At 35.9% G+C, this 5,819-nt stretch overlaps 1 long non-coding RNA gene across 1 annotated transcript; it reads right to left on the reverse strand.

Annotated features, from left to right (window-relative positions):
• Positions 1-358: 358 nt before the first annotated feature.
• Positions 359-5,526, reverse strand: LOC108190355 (uncharacterized). The gene is made up of 3 exons (XR_012407490.1): positions 5,294-5,526; positions 5,055-5,188; positions 359-1,659 (listed from the first exon to the last, which is right to left on the reverse strand). It is a non-coding gene; the product is annotated as an uncharacterized lncRNA (long non-coding RNA).
• Between the last annotated feature and the right edge of the window lie 293 nt (positions 5,527-5,819).

Genomic DNA, 5,819 nt, shown 5'->3' on the forward strand with positions numbered 1-5,819 from the left:
AACACCAACTGACCCAGCCGAGACTCAAACCAGCGACCTTCTTGCTGAGGCCACAGTGCTGACCACTGCAGAATATAACTTTTAATGTGACTTTAATATTGACTTGCTAATGTGAATTTTAATGAACTATTTAATCAATGAATGTGGATGGCATTACAGCTAATCAGATCAACTGACTGTGTTGTAGAGCAATGCTGCCATCTGCTGACACACACACACACACACACACACACACACACACACACACACACACACACACACACACACACACACACACACACACTAACAAATCAAAAATATGAAAATAAAATCCACACAAATGAATAAAGCATGAACGAGTAAAGAGTAAACACAGGAATGTTTTCAGCACATCAGAAGCTTTATTGAGCATCATTAACTGTCCAGACCATAATAAAACAGATTCATCATCATAGTTTGACCAATACACTTATTATTGAGGGCAGAAATCTTCATTCTTCAGCACTGTCCTTCAAAAACACATAAGATCTTTACAACTTCTAACAGAATCACATTTATGGTCAATACTGTCTGGTTTCCACTGAGTGGTACAGTATGGTTCGGGTCGGTACGGGTCACCTTTATCAGGCTTGCGTTTCCATCACCAAGGTTACCTTTTGGTGGGCGAGGTGAATGACAAAGTTTCAGTCGACGTCATGCTCGTTTAAATAAATGTCTACAGTAAAGCTGTACGCGTCGCTCACATATCATATGAGCAGCACTTCTCACAACACAGATGCTTTATACACACACACACTCGTGTATAAATGTTTATTACTGACGTTTCTCTGAACATGATTATAACTGCAGACTTCTTCTTGGCTTTGTGGCTGTTCATAAAGATGACAAGGTTTGATTGAGCCGGGTCGACCATGGCTTGTTATTATATGTATATACATATTTACACAGTAAAATATCTCTCGGCTGTGTGTTTTAAACATGGCGGGCTTTTGTTTTCATTCTGGCTTGTTGCATAAGCGGATGACGTATCTCTGTAAACCAATAGCGTTCAGCTGCGCGTCTAGCTCCGCCTTTTGGTACCCTTTCTTGAGTCACTCTTCGAAAGGGTGCCAAAATAGTGGTTCGGTACGCCTTTTGACAGTGGAAACGGCCATAAAAGCGCACCAAACTGCACCACTCAGTGGAAATGAGCCATTATTGTGAGACGTATTTTAATAAGTGCAGCTCAGAATATGAGCTTTAATTCACCGTGACTAATTTATCCATTATTATGTATTAAGATGGACATAATTGCAGGGTTATTTGATATTTTCTGTACATTTCTTTGAACCATTATTGATAAATTACACAAGAAATAGACAACGGGCTGATGATTTATTAGAAAAATGATACACAGCTGAAATGGTGATGCCGTTACCCCTTTAGGTGTGTATTATTCTTTAATAATCCACCATCCCGCATGCATTATTCTGCTTATACCAGTTTCCAGATGTTGCATTTCAGATATTCGTCAGGTTTTTGTCCTCAAACTGCTCCTGTGTTTAATGTGTGCTTCAGTCACTCATGTTCTGGTGTGTGTGTGTGTGTGTGTGTGTGTGTGTGTGTGTGTGTGAGATCCTGCAGATGTTCACATGATTGACAGAGGAGCAACTCATCCACACGCAGCAGAAACACAGTCACCTGAAGACAGAGGAGAAAACACAGAAACTGGATGAATGAATGGATTATTGACTCAATGAATGACTAGATGAATGATTAACAGATGGTTAAATGAATGAATGAATGTATACATTAATGAATGATTGACTTAATAAACTTACGGATAAAAAATTTGAACAAAAAGATGGATGAATGGTTGGATAAATGCATGAATGACTGATTGAATTGATAAATTAATGAGCAAATAAATGGATGAATGAATGGATGAATAGATGGATAAATAGATGAATGGATGCGTAGAAGAACTGATGACTGAAATAATGGATAAATGAATGGGCAACTGAATGGATGAATGAATATGACAAATTAACAGATATATGGGTGAATGAATGGATGAACGAATGATTAAATGGATGAATGAATATATAGATATTTTAGTATCTAAAAAGGATTGATTGGATGAATGAATGACTAAAGGAATGGATAAATAGATAGTTGAATGAATGGATGGATGAATGAATGTGCAGATGAATGAATGACTAATGGTTAAATTAATGAGGGAATGAATGGATGAATGTATAGATGCATGAATAAGACTGACTGGATGAATGTAGAAATTAATAATTGACTGACTGACAGAATAAATGTATGGATGGATAAATATGAACCAGTAGATGGATGAATTAATAAATAAACAGATGAACGACTGAATCAATGGATAAATTACTCAGCAAATAAACTGATGAATGAATGAGTAGATGGATGGATGAATATTTGAACAAATAGATGGATGAATGATTGGACAAATGCATGAATGACTGAATCAATGGATAAATTAGAGCAAATAAATGGATGAGTGAATGGATGAACGAATATATGGATAAACAGATGAATGACTGACATAATTGACAAGTGAATGGGCAACTGAATGGATGAAAACGTACGGACTAATAGATATATGGGTTAATGGATAAATGGATGATTAAATAGATGAATGAATGAATATATTATTTAATTATCTAAAAATGGTTGGATGCATGAATGGATGAATGACTAGATTAATTAACTAGGTTAATTTAGTGGGTGAATGAACAGATGTATCGATGACTGAATGAGACTGACTGGATGAATGTATAAGGCAAGCTTATTTCTATAGCACATTTCATACACAGTGGCAATTCAGAGTGCTTTACATAAACAGGAATAAAAGAAACAAGTAAAATAAAAATAAAAACAAATAATAAAAATGCGTAAAAACAAAACAAAACATAAAAACATGTAAAATGTGATATAAAAGAATGAAGAAGAAGAGAAAAACATGATAGTGCAATCTGCAATAAATGAATGACGGAATCAGATTATGAATGGATAAATAATTGAACAAATGGATGGATGAATGAATGATTGGATGAATAGATGAAAGAGTGTGTAGAAGAATGAATGACTATAATAATAGACAAATGAATGGATGAATGAATAAATAAATAGATACATGGATGAATCAAGGAATAAATGGATGAATGGATATACATTTAATTATCTAAAGAGTGATTGGATGGATGGAGCTCAGACTGAGATCAGCACTGCTTTCTTCACACTGCGAGGGATTCGCGTGTCAGTTTGCGCAGTGGACTAGTCATCATTGACCACCATCATGAACGTAATATTCAACAGCTGTTTTACATCAGCCTATTGTTATGAGCATTGTGGAATAATTCATAAATGCTTAATGAAAATTAATTAAGAAAACACACTCCAGGGTCACATTTAGTTTCAGTGAAATTATAAAATATGAAAGTTAATGTTCTTAATAAATGAATACTGTTGTTTTGGATGTAGCACATAACCTCCAAAAACAAACAAATAAATACGCAAATATAGAAATAAATGAGTAAATAAATCCATAAATTACTGCATAAATAAAACAACAAATGAATAAACGTATGTATAAAATCCACAAATTCCTGCAGAAAGAAATATATAGATGATAAATAAAGCAGGCAAATCAATAATTAATTAAACTACACGAATGGTGACGGAACAAGAAAATGCTGAACTGAAGGTGTATTTCCCCACCTTTCAAACGTTTATTACAACCCAGGCTCATTCTTAAAACGTACCTCTAAATACATTTCTGAAGACTGTGAAATACGTCCCAGGGGGGATGTTTTTTTATGCAGTTTTTGTTTTCCCGAATCCACCAGAGGGCGCTGTGTGTGCTATTTGAGATTGCAAATTTCTCTCACAAGTGACATTCGCACCTGCTGTTCTCACGTAAATCCACCAGAGGGCGCTGTCGACTGACTGTTTGACTGACTGAATGACCAATCGACTGACTTAATTGATTTTAAATTGACCCGCCCACTGACTTCCCTAAACCAAGCCAACAATATTCAAAAGCAGTGCACAAAAGAAAAACCCTCACCTGATTTTTACCACATTTTACCAAACCCTCACCCTGTTATTACCTTGTTTACTTATTTTTTTGGATTCTGCTTTTGTCTTACCTGCTTTCTGGAATCGTTCTTCACTGGACTCGAACCCTGTCGTCGTGGTCAACTCCTCTCTGCATTTCAACTCCATTGATGTACATGGCAAACTAACAGGACAAACTGATAACAACGGAAAAGCCGACCATACGGAGGCAAGCGGTCAGCTGATAACTGCGAAAAGGAACGGCGCCATGTGTAGCGCTTATTTACAAAATGAAACGCAGCCATACGCACCTCTGGCTACATTATTTGCGCTCTCCAGAAACGTGTATAGGGCTACGTTTTCAGAAAGAGCCTGTGTTGGTTTACTTATTATTGAATGCTGTTGCGCATTTACTTTTCCCCAGGCCACTATGCTAATGAGAGGCTGTCTGTCAGTCATTAGAAGGCGGTCTAAAAATTTAATGCAAATTTTTTTCTAACGATCAACCAATAATGGCATAAACACCGCCTTCTGCTGATTGACAGACAGCCTCTCATTAGCATATTGACCTTCATTAGTGAATAAACGTTTGAGAAGAGGGAAATACACTTTCAGTTCAGCATTTCTATCCCGTCACCATTCGTGTAAGTTTTTTACACGAATTTTTTTAATTTTTTATTTTATTTAAATGTTGACCTGCTTTATTATCTAGATATTTATTTAAGCAGGAATCTGTGGATTTTATATATACATTTATTAATTTATTTATTGTTTTATTTATGCAGTGCTTTGTGGATTTATTTACTCATTTATTTCTATATTTGCTTTAGTTTTTGGCTCCACACAGATGGAGAATGCGAGGTCAGTTCACAGAACTCCACCAGATTACGATAGTTGTTTAAATAAATCCTCTTTAACCCAGTGATCGAGTCTTTGTGTAATTAATCGGCTCTGCAGATCAACTAGATAAAGATTTTTAGTATTTTTCTTCGTTTATTTACCTCTCTGCTGGACTCTTCTCCCACGCGGCTCTTCTCCTCCCGCCACACCGGAAGACGTTCATCCGCTAACAGCACAGTTCCGGGTAAAGTTTTGATGGGATACAGCTGCGGATACTCATATAATTCTTGTGAGACTGTACAACAATAATTAATATTTTTACTTTACTGTGACGGTTAGGTGTAGAGTTTGGGTTAATTTAATGGATAATTTAATAAACAATATGTATAATGCTCGTCACCTCTGGCCGCAGCTGTATCCCTTCTAAAAGAGACTTCATAAATTACAGAAGGATTAAGCAGTTTTTGGAGATTACACGCTACTTATTTAATAACTCACACTTTTGTTATGTTTATATTTAAATATGCTTATCATTAGTATAAATGTAGAGCATTACGAGGAGGATTTGCGTTACCGGCTCTGGCAGCCAGAGATGTTCATATCATAAGAAGACTGCGGCCTCAAGGAGAAAACACGGGTCACGTGTTGCTCGAGAACCAATCAGCTCTGGCGTCGCTGAACGGAAATGTTCCGCTGAATTAGAAAATGATTTTATTTTAGGGATTGAAGTAGTGATGTTTGAGTGGTAGAACATTAAATAATTCAAAAATAAGTAAATAATTAAATAATTTAAAGAATTCAACCCTGCCAAAAATAAATAAATAAATAATAATAAATAAAAAAAAAACAGTTTAAACCAGCCTAGGCTGGTTGGCTGGTTTTAGTTGGTTGACAAGCCTTGTTTTAGAGGGGTTTTCGCCATTTCC

The sequence above is a fragment of the Danio rerio genome, chromosome 6 (genome assembly GCF_049306965.1).
Source record: "Danio rerio strain Tuebingen ecotype United States chromosome 6, GRCz12tu, whole genome shotgun sequence".
Taxonomy (NCBI): Eukaryota; Metazoa; Chordata; class Actinopteri; order Cypriniformes; family Danionidae; genus Danio; species Danio rerio.